We start from the raw sequence: 19,519 nt of genomic DNA on the forward strand, positions 1-19,519 counted from the left end.
TATGTATTGAATTTGGCATTAACATAAACTACTTTTTGAAAGATTTCTACAATGATTTCTGCAAGTTACGCTAACTGTTTTGCAGTTATGTTTGAAAATTGTGGTTGCATTTTGAAAAAAAAGGATTACATACAAAGGGTTTCTAAAAAACACCACTGTTTGAATAATTAAATGTATTTTGCCTTTGCCAGGTTTGGTAAATATTTTAATAGTGGTGGCATTTAGATCTGCCACTGTGTAACTCAATACTAGCCCCCATTATATCTAGTTAGTATGGTTGACTGAACATTCAGAACATACAAGACTTAACTTCAGCTGATTGAGATATGGCATCCAAGAGCCATCCATTAATGTACTTCTTGGTGAAATATCTTAACTAGGACACACACGCTGTGATCAGCAAAACATCTCCACATAATGTACTCTCCTGTTTTTTTTTTAATTTCCAAATGTTCTGATGCTAGTCCTCCAACCTAGAAAGCAAGAATTGTTTTACAAACTGTAATGAATCAATAACTATCCTGCTACAAATTTAGAACATATGTGACAAGGCCTAAGTTAATAAGTTGTGTGTAGGGTATCTCTTACTGTATAAGAAATGTCATCGCATCCTGTATACTGTAGTTCTGGCTCCTTAAATTGTGCAGAGTCACTTATGGTAAGAGACAAGCTACACACAACGTTTTAACTTATTAGAAATCACAAAAACTGGTTTATTACAATTATATTTAAGATTGTACTACAACTGTTGTCACGTTTTTTCTACATGGAATTACAGTACATTAAGATAATATATATTTTATTTTTTATACGTGATCTGTAATAAGTGAAAGAATTGTGACTTCATTGGGAAAAAAAGTAAGTTCTAAGAAGAAAGAAGATTACATGGTTTGAGATAAATGCGAATTATTCAAAAGTGGTCACTGAAGAAAAACCTGAAAACAGGGCTCAGTGGATAAATGTACTACAGTAATCCACAGTTCAAACAGCACCTCGTTCCAATTTCTAGTAATTAAAATGTTCATTTTTGCTGCATCTCCTCCAACATTTTAATTGGCTTCATTGCAAGATAAATCAAGGCATAGGCTTTAAAAACTTGATCCAAACTCATTAGAATTTTAAGGATCTTCAAATCATAGTAATAAAAGTAATAAAAATAATGAGAGAGAGCTACGAATTGAATGGGCATGGAGGCTTAACTGGTCCCTCAACCACTGAGACAGTGGTCCCATTAAGGCAGACATGAAGCTTTCTCAAAACTCTCATCAACACTGCTTGAGTTATGCTTGTTTATGGACCAACAGGAAGATCGAGCTCCTTCCCTGAGCCCCGAAATACATAAAAGAAAAAAATAAGAAGAATAACCTCCTCAAGTTGATGTTTTTTAAAACATTATCAAGGCAAAGTAATCATATCCATCTCCAACTACATTTCAACGGCTTGCAGTACCTTACACTAAGAGCTGTTCTTAACAAGATTTACCATGAAAATATGGTTGAAGTGAACAAAGAATAGAAATCATTTATTTTAATTATTCTAATACATTTGTCTTTTAACACTAATCCTAGGATTACATTTTAATTGGTGTCGGTATTCCTATAGAGGCATTTAAAAAGGAAGGTGCCTTCCCCCTCCCTTTCATTTTCAGCACCCCCAGTTTGAAATTCATTCCCACGTCTTTGTACAGTGGTGGTACACCCCAGTCGTATACACCAGCTGACATTTTTCCTAGTGACCTTTCAGTTGAGAACAGTATTACAACACCTAGTGATAAAATGGAGGACTGCACTTTAAAGCTGTATAATCACATGACTAGTTTAACTTGCACAGCATGCAATGACAAACATGAAAACATTGCAATGGAGCAACCTCAATTCTAACACAAACTCCAACACTTGGTTTACATGCACTTCAGAAACTCCAAAACCCTCACACTATCACCCAACTTTCTACTATAACTGCAAGCAGTACTAAGCAATTCTTTATTAACAACAAAGATCTACTGAAAGTAGCCCTGACAAGTTTTTTTGACCAAATAGAAAAACAATAAGCATACAAAGGGTTTAGAGACCTCTTTGTTTAGTATGTTTTTTTTTTTTTTTTTTGTTATATGGTGACACCATTTATTCAAGATTTGAGAAATGTGTTAAACTTGTGTGGGCTACCGGTATACTGGCTCCACAATAACAAAAATATAACATTCCACTAGCAATAGCCTTGCACTGTCCTAGCGGAATTTGGATTCAGGTATGTATGTATTATTATTATTATTATTATTATTATTATTAAGAACATTAATAGCCTAGTGTAGATTTACTACCAGTATTTTGAAAATGTAGTCTAAAAGTAGTCTACTAAATATTATGATTGGATATTGTTTTATATCATTAACCATTTATTTGATTTTTTTGGTTGCATTTTTTTTTTAACACAACCTAAAAACGTTGTGTAAACCCAGTTTAAGAAAGCTGCACAATATCAGTAGTTGCGCAACGCCAAACTGGAACACAGACAGAAACATTTAAATACACCCTCACAGAGTTTAATATTAATTAGGCCATTTGAATTTTGAAGGATCATTTCTCTCCCTGAATACAGTGACAAAAAGGTGAGACTTTTTTTTTTTTTTTTCTATGTAAACCAAGCCATAGTTAACTTAGCGCAAGACTGTATGACAGTGTCAGGCAGTGTAACACTACCTGTAAAAGATAAAAATCTATTTTAAACCTGATGAAGTACCAGAAATTATGTTCCTTTAAAAAAAAAAAAAAATTGGATTTGATAGTGGACAGTTTGTCCTGGGCAGCAGCTAGCTGCGTTGGCTTTATTCAGGGCCTGGCGTTTGGGCTCCACTTCACAATGCACTTCATAGAACCTCACAACATTAATAACCCAGGAACACAGACCAGCGGCTGCAAGGGACTTTGATGACATCAATTCAGGATTAAATTCAGGGTCCTTGAGATAAGGCTGGAGAGCTTTCAGACAGTTATCATGGACATTCTCCTTGTTGAACTTGACCAGGGCATCCAAGAAGCTGTCTACTTTGGTCATCATGACCTTTGCCGCTTTCCAGCTTCAGTCTTTGGAAACTTTTCCCCCAGTTGCCAGGAGCACCATGACGGCGGCTGTGACATTAGTGACAGCCAAGACTGGCAAGCCAAAAGACTTTAGCTCTGTCAAGTTGTTCTGAAAAAAAGGAGGGGATAAATGTTGTTACAATGAAATGAATGGGTTTTCTTTGTACGCATAGACACTAATGCAGTAAGTCTGTAGAGGTATCTTTGAAGCCTGGAGCTACATTCTGAATTTTAAATAAGGTGTCTCATCACATGCAATGAAACTCTGTCGTAGCATGAGAGTCCTCAGAAGGCTTCTTAACTGTGAATAGTTGAACCCTCTTATGCACTTTTCCAGCCTATTTGAACAATGGTACCTGTTTATTTTACAGTAAAAGTGTAACAATATTATATAGACCTTTAACCAGTTTTAAATAAACATGCTAAATGTGTAGTGTTATGCTATCCAATTACATCAAAAGAATGCTGTGGTTACTTTCACAGGTCATAAGTAGGGGTATGCAGAAAACTCGACTTTAAAAAGAAATCGGCAGGCATCCAATACATCCATTCATAACGTGTTGATTTTAAAACAAAAAAAAAGCTGTCTACCTCACGCTTCCAATTCAGTACCAATCAATGGCAATTAACTTCCACAAAGTAGATAGGAAGATTAGTTTCCCCTCATGCAGGGCACTAAACTGCCTCAGAACAGCAGTATGACAATAAAAATGTCAGCTGCTTTTAATCCTGACAAGTTCAAGACAACTAGCCAGTGATTTTTGCTGATTTTGTGGCTTTCATTTACATCACAGAGAGAATAAAAAACATGCTAAGTCTCCACAGGCCCTAGTATGCTTAAGAACTGCTACAGAAAGGCAGAGGATTAAACACAATCTTTATAGAAGAAGAGTTACAGTACTTGGTATGCATGTGGAATATTAGAGCTATCTTCTCATCTAATGCAATCTTCTTGTTGTTCAGATTCACTTTGTATCATTTTCTGTTTCAGTCATCATGACTTTTTAAAGGTTATACAACATTTAAATCACCTCTGTGGCCTCACTCCTCAATGATTATAATTGTATCTATGGGCGTTGTAAAATACATTAGTTTCCAGCACTGTTATTTGATAACTGCATTCTTTACAGTATCCTGCTTATTACCTGATACAGTACAATATTGAAAATATATATTTACCAGTTTTGTGTTATTTTGCCTTAAATAATAGGTTACCTGCGTTTATGTATGTGGGGTGCATTTGCACCCCTTCCCTCCTTCCGAGTGAGCTCAATTATTGCTGCCGACGGAAGGTTAAATTGCATGCAAACAATATTACATGGCAAGATATTCTTCTTCTTCTATATTGCATTACAATAATTATGTTCACATTTTTCTAGAACATGCAAGTGACAAGGTCCTATTCACTCAGCTGGAAGTTCTTTAAAGAATTTAGTCTGTTCTCTTGTTAAGAGTCTTGTAGGTTTTTTTTTTTAATAGTAGTCTAGAAAAGGTTACCAAAGGTACTAAAAATACTGTACTTATTTTGGCATACTATCCAGCGCAGGCAAAGGGTAACTCATTTGTTTTCTAATGCAATTCCCTAAAAATGTTCAACACAACAATAGATGCTGAGCTCTTAACCAGAAATCTGAATGGTCTTGATTTAACTTTATATTTTAATTAAACTAAAATGGAACTGAACCTACTTTTAGTTTTTTTTTTTAATTAGGAGACCATTAAAACTGAAGCAATATTACCACCATTTTTTAAAACAACGAAGCCCAGTAAATGTAAATGAAATGTATTTGCTTACGATTGTAAGTCGCCCTGGATAAGGGCGTCTGCTAAGAAATAAATAATAATAATAAACATAATGTAATACTGATGTACAGTATAGTATTCAGTTCCCTTAAATGTCGGCAAAATTAATTTCAGTATGCCTTAATATAGGATTTTCAGAAATACCACAGAGTTTTTACCAAAGGCAGTCTGGAGTGGGGAGATATGAACTACTTTTTCATGAGCTGTATTTTTAGTTTCTGTTCCTACTTACATTAGCTTTAAACTATCGTGAAGAGGTATGAGGGGACTGGAAAGCATGCTGGTACCAAGGTGTTGAGCCCAGTATTGCTTTATCTTCCTTGATTCTATTTTTTCTTTCCAAACCCTCTTTACCTCTTTTCGTCTTTTAACTGGGTTACTGCTACAGCGCAGGCTATGTGTGAACTAAATAAAACACAGGCAGCTAGCTTTTGCTTCAGTACAAAAATTGTTTGTTTTTTCTTAAAAGTAGAAAAACTATAATGTACATGTTACTACACTAGCAGTCAGGAACAACATGGGTTAGCAAGAGGCCTGACATGAGTTGTATTTCCTCTGCCATTAACCCCATTCTAAACAACATTCTTGATGAGCACTGTGCTGTCCCAATTACTGTTCTTCCCTCCCTCTGCAAGCACGTTCATTCTCAGTGAGAAATGTTAGTAAAGCATTCTCTGGACAAGTTGAGTGAGCACACAGCACAAAGCTCACACAAACAAAAAAATATAACTTTGTGAAGAACCTAATTTCCAAAATGAAGTGGTGGAAAAGTGTAAATAATGGTCAGAAAGTAAAGAAAATATATGGCTTATTCTGAAAATGTAGATGATATAAAAAAAAAAAATCTTTTAAGTCCTGCCACACAAACGCCGTACCTTGTTAAGAGTATTCAGAGCATCCTGGGCTGCAAGTAGTGCTGGCTCTGCCTTGGCTAAATCTTCTTTACAATCCTTCCGTTTCTTGGTGACTTCCTTAGCGATTAGAGCTACCTTCTGCTCGTCCTCATCGGCGACAGCCTTCTCCTTGCTCACTTTCTCAGTCTCCACCCCAACCACCTGGATCAGCTTGTCAGCGTCTTCATTCTTCTGTTTCAGCGCCACTTCCTGGGCAGCCAGTTTGGCTTTCAGGTCGTCCACCTGTCAGGGAAGGAAGAGAGGGGGGTGGGGATCAGTGGCCTTTTCAAGCATGAGAAAGTCAGACTGGCCATTTAAAACTAGTAGTAATAAAAGCCTTACTGTACTTGAGATGTACTGCTTAGGTATTCTGGTGAGCTGCCAAATGGATTCTTGTGATTTTAAAAAAAAAGAAAAAAAAATAATCTTCTAAATATTCTGATTTCTTAAAAAAAAAAAAAGTTACAAAAACTATGTAAAAGTTCTTAATTTATTCAAAAATAACATTCTTGGGGGAAACACCAACGCATTTGCCTGAAATTGATAGCTCAAGCATCATATGTTTAAAAAACTGTAGGAAACAGCACCAGAAATAAAACATCAGAACTGTTTATCAGTAACAAAAAAAACAGTCGTGCTTACTGAACTGTACATTCCATCCTACACCAAAAATATTAGCATAGTGAGTAACAGGAAGGCAGAAGAAAAACTAAATGGAATAGCATCACAAACTAAACTTGGGGTATTACTGCAGAAAATAAATATGCTCAAAACCACCTTATATGTTTTCCCCCTCTTACACACATTCCCCCCCCCCCCCCCCCCAGAATCGGATCAAACTAGCAGCAATTATTTTTTAAAAGATTTTGTATTCAGATCATGAATGTATTTTGTAAATAGGTGAACTTGTTGCCTATTTATTTTCTACAGTAGTATGAACCAGTGTAAAATACATACAGGAAAAAAACATTTAATAAAAAATAAAATCTGCTGAGCTTGTATCAATTTCCGCCCTTTTTTTCAGTTTAACAATGAGCTACAAAATCATTAAAGTCAGCAATTGTATTTCTATTTATGTCACGTCAGTCTCCTGGGTGTTGACTGGATTTCAATAGGAGCTTAATCTGCTCTTCCAGATGTTTATTCAGACCCTCATGCATGGCTTAGAGACCGTACTCACTAATAAATGGATACAACTGGGATTGTTTTAACTTATTACTGAAAAGGACGTGGGAATAATACAACAACCCCACAATGAACATGAAAGGTGCTGACGTCAGCGGAGCACACTAGGCAATCGTTGGGAGGCAGCAATCAAACTGAAGCATATTACTACCACAGGCTAAATGCACAGCATGTGGTTTTCCTAATGGGCAGGAAATGATAACTTGAAAAGCTACTTCATCAATCATTTGTTCCCCAGGTTACTCACGCTATTGCTGATTTCTTCAGGAGACACTGCCATCTTCCATTCACTATATACTCAAACGTCTCAAATGTCCAGTTTTGAAGGAAACTTGTATTTTTATTTTAAAAACATGATATATGGTACTACACTTGGTTAAATAAATCTCGGTTTGCAAACCATGCTTTCAACTAGAGTTGCACTTCATTGGTCATTAAACCTGGAGGGTGGAATTGGCTTCTTTCCAGTCATTAACTAACCAGCTATTCTTTTGCCCTATTGACTGGCATGCCAGTAACATGCTTTGACTGACAAGACACTGCTGAGGTCAAATAGCCATGGAAGTTAAGAACCAGATATCATGTTTTAAAATGAAAATACACGTGTGTCATAACATGTTTATTTCAAAACTGCACATTGAGACCAACTCACTAATGGAAGTGCAAATCAGGTAAGGTGCTTATTTAGCTAGCTACAATTACTTTAAAAAGGCACAGTTTTATTACAAATGTATATTTCCAACTTAAAACATAACTGGTACTATACTAGGTTAAAAGAACTCTCTTTTTGCAAGTCCTGCTTTCAGGCGGCATTGCACTTCCTTAGTAATATCCCTGCGAGTACTTCATAGCCAGAAGACAATGCTGAGGTGAAATGACCTAGGAAGTGAAATACTGTACATGTAGTAACAGCTTACTAGATATCACTTTTTTAATGAAAATATATGTTTGCAATGCCCATATGAGCCACTTCTGATCTAAATCCTGTATTATTACAGCTGGCATTCCCCCATGGGTAATTTACAAACCCTTTTCACTTTATGATGCTTGCAATCCGTTTCTAGTTGTGGGATCTGTTGCTCCAATGTCTCTTTGCTCTTCTTTCTTAGCAGGTTCTGGTACAGTTTGATCTGCTCCAGGAAGGACTTGGGGGTGGCACAGTTGTAGCGATGATCATCGGTCAGTTAACCTTTGGAGCTCTCATTCATGCTTGTGTAAATGTACGCCAGGAATTTGCTGACCGACTCCTTTACTGAGGGCTAAATAGAAAAAAGAAAAAAATATATAGATGCTTGCAGTTACATATTGAGCACAGTAAAGAACAAACCACAGGACCACACTGTCTATTGTTCCCACCAGACCAAGCCACTATCTAAATGATGTTTTGATGTAAAAAAAAAAAAAAAAAAAAAGATGCTTGCAATCAGTTTCTAGTTGTGGGTTCTGTTGCTCTTATGTCATTTATCTGTACATTTACCTGGGCCAAAATGATTGTGTAAGTCAATATGGTGTGCGTCTCTTACTGTGAAAGAGATATCAGATCATACAGTTTGGATGGGAGGACTGTGAAATGAACCATTTATGGCTGATCAAAATGTGTATCAGCAAACTTACTATAAAATTCACAAAAACGAAGACTACTCAGGAATTTAACTTTGTTTTAATTATTGTTACAGTAAAACATCTTCTTGTGCCTTGGGGCAAGACACAAGTAACGGTTTTCATTACAAATCACAAATTGTCAAATTTCTCTGATCTGTCAGTACTGTATACATTTCATTGGACCTGTGAATCCCACACAGCAAGTCTTTTAAACCAGCAGGGCTTAACACAGTTGCAAAGTGTCAGCTCATTTCCAATCACATCAGTAACTCGCTAGCTCCTCACCTCAATGTTTTCTGTCTCCTAGAGGAAACGCAAGCTGACAGACTCTAAAGCTTCCTGAGGCCACTCGTGGAACCAGTCTATCGCTGTGCAATTGATGACAGCTGGGAACTTCCTGCTGCGCACTCTTAGCTTGTTACCAACGGGTGAGCAATGAGGAGAAACAAAATCAGACAAAATGAACTAAGTGTAATGGGAATTGAATGGGGCTTACGTACCTCACAGGGTCTTAACCAACACTTCACCCATAACTTTAAACACATACATTATAAGTATGTAACTTCTCAGCAAGTGCCTTTATCGACACAGTTTTTCTATTTGAATGATAAAGAGCCCAATTTAGTAGCTTTAAAAATGTTGCACAATTAGAAATAAACAAACCAGAATGCAAGTTCATTTTATTTTTCTAGTTTTGTAACATTAAAAAGCAAGTAGTTCAAAGGTCATTAAGTGGTTTTCTTTTTTTGTTTTTGTTTTAATTTCTGGTACTGTTGTATGTCGCTTGAAATCATTTTGAGTGGTTCTGGGTGTTATTGCTCCAAAGTCAGGTAAAGGCAGACTTAGTAACTCAATATTGAAGCAACAGAAATCCCAGAATATTTGCTAAAATATCCGAAGGAACACAAAAATAAAAATATATAAATGACATTTTCAAACATACATCCTTTTTGTTAAACGTTGGGGGGGGGGGGGGGGAGCTGGAATTGACCCTGTAATAAAGGTCGACTCCAAATACTGCACACTAACATTTTCTCAAAAACAAACAAATAGAGAGAGAGAAAAAAAAAGCTTTTCAGTAATGTACTCCTCATACTTTACAAGAAATGTTCCTCTATTATAATCCATCCCAGTTTACATCTAAGGAACGAAGTTAACAAACCACATATTCTTGAAGCAGTACAAGTATACTTGTGTGTGTGTGTGTCTATATATATATATATATATATATATATATATATATATATATATATATATATATATATATATCTAGGCACAGCAATACAGATGTTTAAAGTGTTCTTTTTCAAAAAGGGCAAACATGGGGAATTTTTGGTCCACAACATATTTAAATAAATTTCGACTGAAAAGCAAAAAAAAGGTCATGCATTAAATTAAACTGGGTTATAAGCTATAACAAATAAAGCAATACCAGCCAGCTTGGCTGTTCCCAATTTCACCCTAGTTGATAATACTAGATCAGTGCTTGTCAGTGCCCCTGGGATCATACATTGCTCATAAACAGAGCGAGGGGTATGACGAGAATGAGGAATATTATGGTACATGATAAATATATTATGAAATAAGTTTAGATCAAAATTGGTCGTGGGGGCTGCAACATGCAAATTAAAAAAATGTATTATTCTCCTGCATGCTCCAAATATTACTGTTAAGAATGAAATTGCAAGCAGATCATTAATCAAAGCCTCTAAATTCCTTTTTTTTGCTCTGGCTACCTCACCTTGAGCTACCTTCGAACACAGTCTATGAAGAATTTCCAGCAGTTTTCTCGGGTGTCCATCAAACCAAGGCCCTTCACTTCATTCCTCAAGCTGCCAATGATATTCTCAACTTCTAGAAACAAATCAGGGATTTTTCATACAGGTGCAAAAACACAATATGCTTGTGAGGCAAGGCTGGAGCACTTGACATTAATCATGTCTTAGGGACTCTTCTACTCCGCAGAAACACTTTGTTTACAAAGTGCAAGAGATTATTAGGACAAAACAGTGGAATAGCAAAGAAAGGTAATAGAAGAAAACAGCTGATTAGACCAAAGTATGAAAACATGTATGCCAATCAATACAACATCTCATATAATGGTTTGCAGTAAATCTGCCTATGGGCTAACCATTTCATCTATGTGGGTACTGAAACATAAAAATACATGGTTTTAGTCAGTATATTCACGTTTTCAAATAACACAGTTCCCAACCCCTAAACCACATTAGTCAAACACACAACTGTAAATGTCATGTATTTCATTGTTCTTAGTAAAAGTGCAGCGACAGTCACATGAGCACTGAAAGAAGATCCTATTTCACAAAGCTTTACCTCCAGAGTTACATAACATTATGTTTGGTATTGATGTTGTTGAGTTTTTAACAATCTCAACAGTCTAAAAACAGTTGAAAATCGAACTTATCCTTCACCTAAATCGACTTTAAATAACTCGGGAGTTAAATATTTTTGACAATGGCCACTGATTTCATGTATGAACCACCTTTGTCATGTGGGCAGTTTCAATAGAATTTCCATATCTAGTAAAGAGAAATATGGTTCACATGCATTTCACTCCCTGCAACAGAAATTGTGCATGCGAGCCAGAAATAGAATGATTTTATAGCACAGTGACACACATGTAATCCTATCTTGCTTACGATTGATAAAAAATTGCGAATCTGACTATTTCTCTTTGGTAATGTAAATCTCGGAGGACTTTGCATACAGAAAGTCTGAAACAAGCTTTTTCAACAATTCCCTTTCACACCCTGCTGAGCTCCTCTTCAAAATGCTGTAGAGTTCAAGGGCAGTACGCACTGACATTACCAGAGAAGCTTAGCTCATTATAAAAATATAGAAAAAAATAAATACAACCACAGTACTACAATCCCAAAACACAGTGGCTTAAATTCTTACTTAAAAGCTTATGATGTAAAAATGCCACTTTTCCATTCCAGGCCCAGAAAGTGCAGCTGAAATCTATTTTCACTTGGCAAGTCAGTGCAGTAAAGAAAAAAAAAAAAAAGTAAAAAATATTTAATGGAAACTTGGAACACAAAAGTGATCATTTCAGCACTTTATTGTGCTGTTAAAAGTGTAATCTCAATACAAGTATCGTCCATTTAAGTTGTCATATCATGAGCATACAGATGTGTCACTGAACTCCATATATATTCAAACAAATTCTGAAGCTGCCTGGAGCAGTATTTTCTCTTTTTTCTCCTAGGCACCAGCTTCGATATTATCTCACAGTTTCCAAGATAACTGCATAAACAGTATACTACATGTGTCGTTTCCTTGGCAACAATTTAGAATAACTTTGGATGCGTCAAGAGCCTTGAGTAAGCTTGATAGCAGGAGGCAATTTTGGATAGAGAACGTTGAATTATCTCCATTTCAGTCCATTTACAGTACACATCTATTGGAGTTGCTCATTCTGCGGATAACATTTTCAAAGGTCTACATTTGAACTGCAACTATCGATAACCTGCATGGTGCCTGTATGTTTGAATAAAGATGATCTGTAGATGAGAATCTTCCATGATGCACTGAGGAAACAGTACAGTACAGTACAGCAGACTCGCTAATCCAAACATGTTGGGAAAGGACCCTGTTCAGATTATGGATTATTTGATTGATGGTTTGTAAAGGTATATGTGATCAATCAGTAATAACATTTTGAACTAAAGATACAGAGACACACTCATTATAGAATTATTGAAGTTGGTCAGTTTCTACAGCTGCTGTCAGCATGCATTTTATTATGAAAGTATGGTTCAGATTGCAGGTCAGTTTGGACTACTGGGTAGCTACATTTTTCAATTCATAATACTAGTAATACCCTCTGCAAGTGGCTTTACTTGTTTTAGCTGTTTATAACTATCATATCTATCATGACCTTACCTGATGCCAGGAGATCGTTGACCAGGACTAAGAACTTTTCATCTGATATTTGGGCGTCAGTCATTAGGAATACAGTACCAATGTTCTTTACTCCGGCTTTTATATACTGGCTCACCAAATCAGTCTAGAGAGGAGAAAACATAATATTCACCAAGCTGAGATCACATTTGAAGTATGATTTGCCATCTTTAACACAGTAACAATATTTGTTTTAATATTTCAAGTTAAATTATGTGCTGCTGTTTAGCATGATGTCTGTCTCTATTTTTAATTTTTTGTTACTCATTAAATCTACACTGGCATTTCCAGGACCAGAGTTCTGAAAAAAATAGTTTGCCATTGCTGAGAATTTTAACGTTGTGGTAATAGTTTGTAGGGTTATATTATGATATTCTTAAGGCGATTTTCTTTAAGGATAATATCTTGTCATTACATATTCAAATGTATTCTTTAGGAGGAGAAAAGTGGGCACTGCTGGGTTTATAAAAAAAAAAAGTACACTTGCTTGCTTTTCCTTAATATGCAGGGAGATCTTCCGCTATGAAAAGTGATACGGAGAAAATCTTAAATCAATTCCTGGCGTTGGTTATACATGGGCTTACCTTAAGGTCAGGAATGCTGTAGCCTTTCTTTAAAGTAATTTGAAAGACAGCCAAGGAGCTTATAGAAGCTGCCAGACTTGTCAGCCTCTGCTTGCCGCTGCCGCCTACTCCAACCAGGAGAGCGTTTCCCCGGGGGGACTCCGGATGCAGTTGATACGACAGCTACACCGGCAGCAGGAGAAGATTTAAAAAAAAAGGATGGGGAGACTTTAAATACCAAGTTAGTATGTATTTATGGATTTAATTAAGAGCTGGCTTACCCTCTGTTTGATTCTGCTTATCTAAAACACTGCTTTGACAAGTAGTTTCAGACAGATACGGTGGAGGTGAAATAAGACAGACAGAGAGGTAGAAATAATATTACTAATAACGTAAAGGTTAAAAGATGGCAGCGGTTTCAGAAAGGTCATAAATAGATGAATCTGGGAGCCGACAGGCAAGCCCTAGAACGCCTTGTGAGGGAACATGGTGAAGGAAGTAGTTCACTCCCAGTGTCCATACATTACTATATTCGGGAGCACTTGCAAATGTCCTGTCCAAATTGTGTCCTGTCCAAATTGTGTTGTATACTGTACTCACTTGTGTGTTGCCACATTCTGCTGAGTGGTTAATCAATGCAGATGACTGCAATGAACTCAGCATGTTTATATTTTAAATATTTTGCAAGTGTTGTGTCTGGAATTGGTGACGGCACCTCTAACTGTGTACAGTGTGACACTGGAAATAGCATGCTGCAGTGCCAGTGCTCAGTGTCAGTGTAGTCCTGATCTGACAGCATGTAACACAGACAGCTCTTATTATTACATGTTACCATTTATTTTTCATTAAAAACAAGTTTAAACTGCAATGAATTGGTTCTGCTATTTTACTAAATGTTTACACAACACTCAAACACGTTTGGTCACCATCACAACTGCTGCATGAAACTGGGGTTAGCATATTCTGCTAGTGTTAATACAAATTGTTATTATTAGTATTAGTGTATGTGTTACCGTCTTTCTCCTACTTCTGTTTATTAAAACGTGTGATATGCGTTTTTTTCACCCCCTTTCGGACCTACGTCATGGTGCATTCATAAATACTGACACATGCTTTTAAATGCCTAAACCCGAAAAATCTGTTTAAAAATTTTTTTTGGGCACATTTGCAACCATTTTATTCCCAGTCTGGAGCCCTGCAAATTCGAGCCTTACACATTTTACACGCAGCGCGACTCTTAAATCTGAGCGATCAGTTGCGCAACCAAATCGCTCTTGAAATTACGCAACGCCTGCAACTGCTTTGTCCACACCTGAACAACTAGTTGCACAAAGAAATGTGTGTAGTTTTTACAGATGGCTTCTCTGAAGTAAACAGTGCGGAGATAGTGGAGCTTTGAGAGGATATGTTCCGCTGTCACAGACGGTGTTCTTCAACAATTTCTTGCATTGCTGCATCTCGTAAAAAAAATTAAAATCGGTATGATTTGTCGTTTGCTTTCCATAACACCTCCCTCTCCTGAACCAATTCTGACAAAGGCTTGATGGTGTCCTCTCCCCAGTTAACTTTAAATTTCCCACAGGAAAGTAAACAGTCATGATAGTGTAACAGCCAATTATATTTCGCAACCGCGCAGGTGATAAAAAACGTCACTACAAATCGCTCAGCAGATCGCTTGAAAGTACAGCTTGTCTCTACTGTAACAGTACAAGCAACCTATTGCGCAACTACTTGCAACTAGTTGCAGGAACATACACATATAAGCGATTCAGTGGCATGTAACCAAGTTGTGCAACTGATTGCTTGAGGGGAGCTCACACTGGATTTTGATTGGTACGTGAGGCTGCTAGAGTGCATGATAATCGATAATCGTATAGTCAAGAAAAATATACAACGCTCACCATGTGCATCGCTGAATCGGCACACCCCTAATTTACATGTCCTTTTCCAGGAAACCATTTCTAATTGTATGAATTTGATGAAAGCTGTCCAACTGCAACATTGACCTTGACTTAGAGGCACAAAAGAGAAAAACATTTACTATATTCATTTTCTTCAAGAGTTCCCTCGATATCCTTTAACAAAAGAGAAGAATGTTCTTATCTCTCACCAATATGTGGAAACCATTCACTTGCAAAACAAATCTACCTGTCAACTCTTGCTGTTCTGCAATCAAATGTTTTAGATTATTTATTTTCAGAATGACAATTTAATGAGCAAATAGCTTCAAAATGTTCACAATCCGTCCCAGTGGTTGCTTTCAATATAATGAAATTAAAGTCTTCACCTGATAAAACTTTTTCACCAAATCAGTCTGTATCTTATCAAAGACTCCAAAATCCTTTTCATCCACCACCTTGTCTCTGTAGACCCTGTTGGACTCGTGCAGATATAACTTCATCCTGGGGAGTTTTCCTGGGTCCTGGGGAGTTTTCAGACAGTCAGGCGTAGAGAAAAGAATGCCCTGAAAAACAATAGCAATAATATATAATTTAGTTACAATAATTAGATATTCTCTTAACAGTGAACTTCACTTTCTCATGTGACACTGTGCCATACTATGAGGACCACTGCACTTGACCAACAGACATCTACATTTCTTATCACGTCTTATCATATTGATTTCTTTCTCTATCGAATAAATTTACCAGCCCAATCTCATTCTGTGACATATCTGTATGTATATATGAACAGGAAGAATGTATTAGTAAGGAATACGGAATTGGAAGGCAGAAACACAATTGGAATATTCCAATAGCATGTCATTCTCAGGAGCTTAGCATAATATTTTGCTTTCGTTGTGGACACTGGAGGCTTTGACCTTATCTATTTTGAAAAGTTATCAATTTTATCTAAGCACAGCTGGTATACTAGAGTGTAACCATTAACGTGTCCCCCAGCAACACTCTGCCCAAAGTGGATGTAAGAAATACCACATTTCTTACATCCATTGGGGGCAGACTGTTGCAGGGGGACAGATTAAGGTTTACACTCTGGTATACCAGCTGTACTTGGAGAGAAGACATGTTTGAGAACTCAAAAGAGGGGCAGGGGAGATTTTTAAAAAGTCCCCAGGGATGTCATGACTGACACAGAAAATGATATTCAAAGTAATTCTAAACAAGAAGAAAAAAAAGACATTAGTTGTGTGCGTTTCTTTTCATTCTCACCAAATGTATTAATAGAAAAAAGGCTAAATACTTTTTTAAAAAAATAGTCCAGCTTGCACCTCACAAATGCGTCTAATTTAGCATAAGTGGTAAATACTGAAGATGACAAACATGTGGTATTAGTTAACAGTTCAAATTAGCAGGGTTTTTTCTCCTTTAAAAAAACAGGACTGGAGTAAATGCTATTATTATTATTATTATTATTATTTGTTTATTTAGCAGACGCCTTTATCCAAGGCGACTTACAGAGACTAGGGTGTGTGAACTATGCATCAGCTGCAGAGTCACTTACAACTACGTCTCACCCGAAAGACGGAGCACAGGGAGGTTAAGTGACTTGCTCAGGGTCACACTCCTGGTTATAAGCCCTTTTCTTTAACCACTGGACCGCTATGCCACCAAGAAGATAACAAACAGTCCCCCTAATGCATTCATCAAAGTTATGACATAGGTAACCTTATGCCAATATATTACAATCATCAACCAGGGTAATCATTGTTGTCTCACTAACTACAAATGTGAAAGTCTGGACTTAAACCTTTCAGTCAGCTTTTTTTTAACAAATGCTAAACTTTTTATGATGTCATATGTCATAGTGTCCTAACACTATATATAGATATATAAACAAACAAATTAAATAAAAAACAACATATGCAATACAAGCTTTAAACAGTTTTGTGAGCTACAAGCACAGAATGTACTGTGCTGACTCAGATCACAACCATTTTGACAAGGTGGCAGCCAGTATGCCAAACATCTACAGAAAGAAATCTGCAATGCTCCAAGCCGTCACAGAAGAAAGAGTGTGTGAATAACATGTAGTAGCCCTGGGACACTGTGCGATGTCAGCAGAGGTACACAACTTCTTCAAAAAACATGGTTTCAAAATGAAATGTGATACATGTGGAATCTTTGTTACCTACAAGAGATCTTTCTTGAATGTTGAGTGGACAACTTTTCAGCATCAAATATACTGTTGCTATGTGTCTCAAAGCTTGTGTTAGAAATAGTACAAAACAAGCAATTCGAAATAGCTGTTGGGAGGCAAGCTACTCTTTCCCCACATGTATTAGTGCCAGCTCATAACTTAGAAATTGGAAGAAAATTGACAATAAAAAAAAAACTTGAAAGACTTGGCCTTGTAGTCCATGTAGTTACCCCCCCCCCCCCCCCAACCCAACAGCTTTTGAAAAACATACAAAGATTTGTGCCTCTTTCAATGAAATCCTGAGTGTTTGACTTCCACACATTATAAATCATTAGTAACAAACTATATTGTAACCTACAACAACCTATCATTAAAGAATGGACTGTCAATCTTTCATGCTTAGAAATCAGACTCTGGGAACTAATGGGGTCACTGACATCATTCATCTCTGGTTACGTTTCCACTGGGAGATTTAAACCTATCATTTCCCCATTGGGATGATTACATGGTAACCAAGCATGAAATTAAGATAGCAGAGGGCAGTGCCAGTCCATCTAAAACACATGCGTCTTCAACCTGTGAAATACAGCCATCGGTTTATTTTTACTATTTTTTAAGGTCTTTTATAAGAGAATGTCAATGTGTGATGAAAACGACACTAAGTTATTGGCCTCTGCTGAAAAGTAACAGTAACTATTATTGAAAGCCTTCAAATGGTGTCCCATATTAAATGCGTTGCCATCTGAATCCATTGTTAAATGGTGCAAGTAATTACCTTGATTACAGGGTGTATGGTGAGAGGATTAATATTGATGCCAATATGAGCAAAGATGAATACACCAAATATGAATTGACCAAATGTATTGCAACAGTTCTCTCCAATTTATCAACCCTCTGGGCCAGATGCCAATGCGATGTGAGCTACAGGAAGGAACAAAAATGATTAAAAATAAGATGAGAAAAAAAACAGAATGCGTTCAGATTATGGAAAAGTGTTTTTTAAAAGGTTATTTTCTTTGTATCAAACAATGTTTTCTCTCGAAATGTTGCTTGGCTACAGCTTTCCATTACAGAGACAACTGTCAATGCATGATGGGAGGTGGGTTTGTTTACATAAACTTAGGGCAAGCCATATTCTTAACAAGTAGAGATCAGGAAGCTCAATGCTTACACATACCAAATCTGAATACAGAATTATGTGATAGAAAAATACATTTACCATATACCATATTCAGAATGCTGATGGAATTTGTATATAGATGTGCTAATGGTTTATGGATCAGTTCTGAATAAATATATACTGGTAATGTCTATGTATTCTGCAGAATGCTATTTGGAAAGTGACTGGAATATGTACTTCAAATAAAAGACTTCAAAAAGCTGACTTTCTAAAGTGAGGTGTTAGGAATGACCACCAGGGGTGTGCAGGTGTAATTCAGCCATACTGCAACTGTGACTTTGTATGGAGATTTACTAAACGCACAGTTTCCATGGTTGCAGAGGGATCAAAAATTGCAGTTGCACTCCCCCGTGGCTGAAAAAGAACATGAAAAATATAACATAACAGAGCTCACGTCACTATAAACCCAAGACTTGGGCTACACAAGTTTAATAATCTGTAAACCTCCAACTTGAAGATGCTTGCATTGTGCCCTAGGGTTTAGCCAAGCAACAGGGAAAGACAAAGTCCAGTCTAAATAATTTTCCAACTCAAATTTCCTTAATGCATTTTGCATTCAAAGGGTTTTATATATATATATATATATATATATATATATATATATATATAGAGAGAGAGAGAGAGAGAGAGAGAGAGAGAGAGAGAGAGAGAGAGAGAGAGAGAGAGAGAGAGAGAGCGGGATGTGCGAGACAGCAGGGAGAGGGTTAAAACCTCCCGGAAGAAAAAATTGCGCCTTTTGTTAATTGTTTTATTGTTTAATTTAATTCGTGAATTGTTTTGTTAGTTATTTACGGGAGGGTATTTAAGACGTGCAGCCAGTCTGCACAAGGCTGTTGAGTAGAAGGAGGCAGTAATGAGGTGCTCTGCGTCCGAGCAGTTGAGGAAAAATTAAGTCCTGTGTTAAAAGTGTGTTTTGTTTTGAGGTGCCAGGTAAACGGCTTAGCCGTCCTGCAAGTGAGTTAGGGAAATACCCCGTGTAGTTAAAGCGGAGTTAGGTTTTTTGTTTCTGTTCTGTTTGTTTTTGTGTTTAATTAAAAATAGCGCGTCAGCGCTTAAAAACTCCATTCAGTGTATTGGGTTGTATTTTTAAAGGGGCAACGAACCTGTGTAGCAGCGTTTCGTTTACAATATTATATATATATATATATATATATATATATATATATATATATATATATATATATATATATA

General features: G+C 36.7%; 1 pseudogene; it reads right to left on the bottom strand.

Annotated features, from left to right (window-relative positions):
- LOC117423616 (dynein axonemal heavy chain 9-like) overlaps window positions 1-19,519 on the bottom strand; it is a 93,460-nt pseudogene that overhangs the window by 43,633 nt on the left and 30,308 nt on the right.

This window comes from Acipenser ruthenus, chromosome 17, assembly GCF_902713425.1.
Source record: "Acipenser ruthenus chromosome 17, fAciRut3.2 maternal haplotype, whole genome shotgun sequence".
Classification (NCBI taxonomy): domain Eukaryota; kingdom Metazoa; phylum Chordata; class Actinopteri; order Acipenseriformes; family Acipenseridae; genus Acipenser; species Acipenser ruthenus.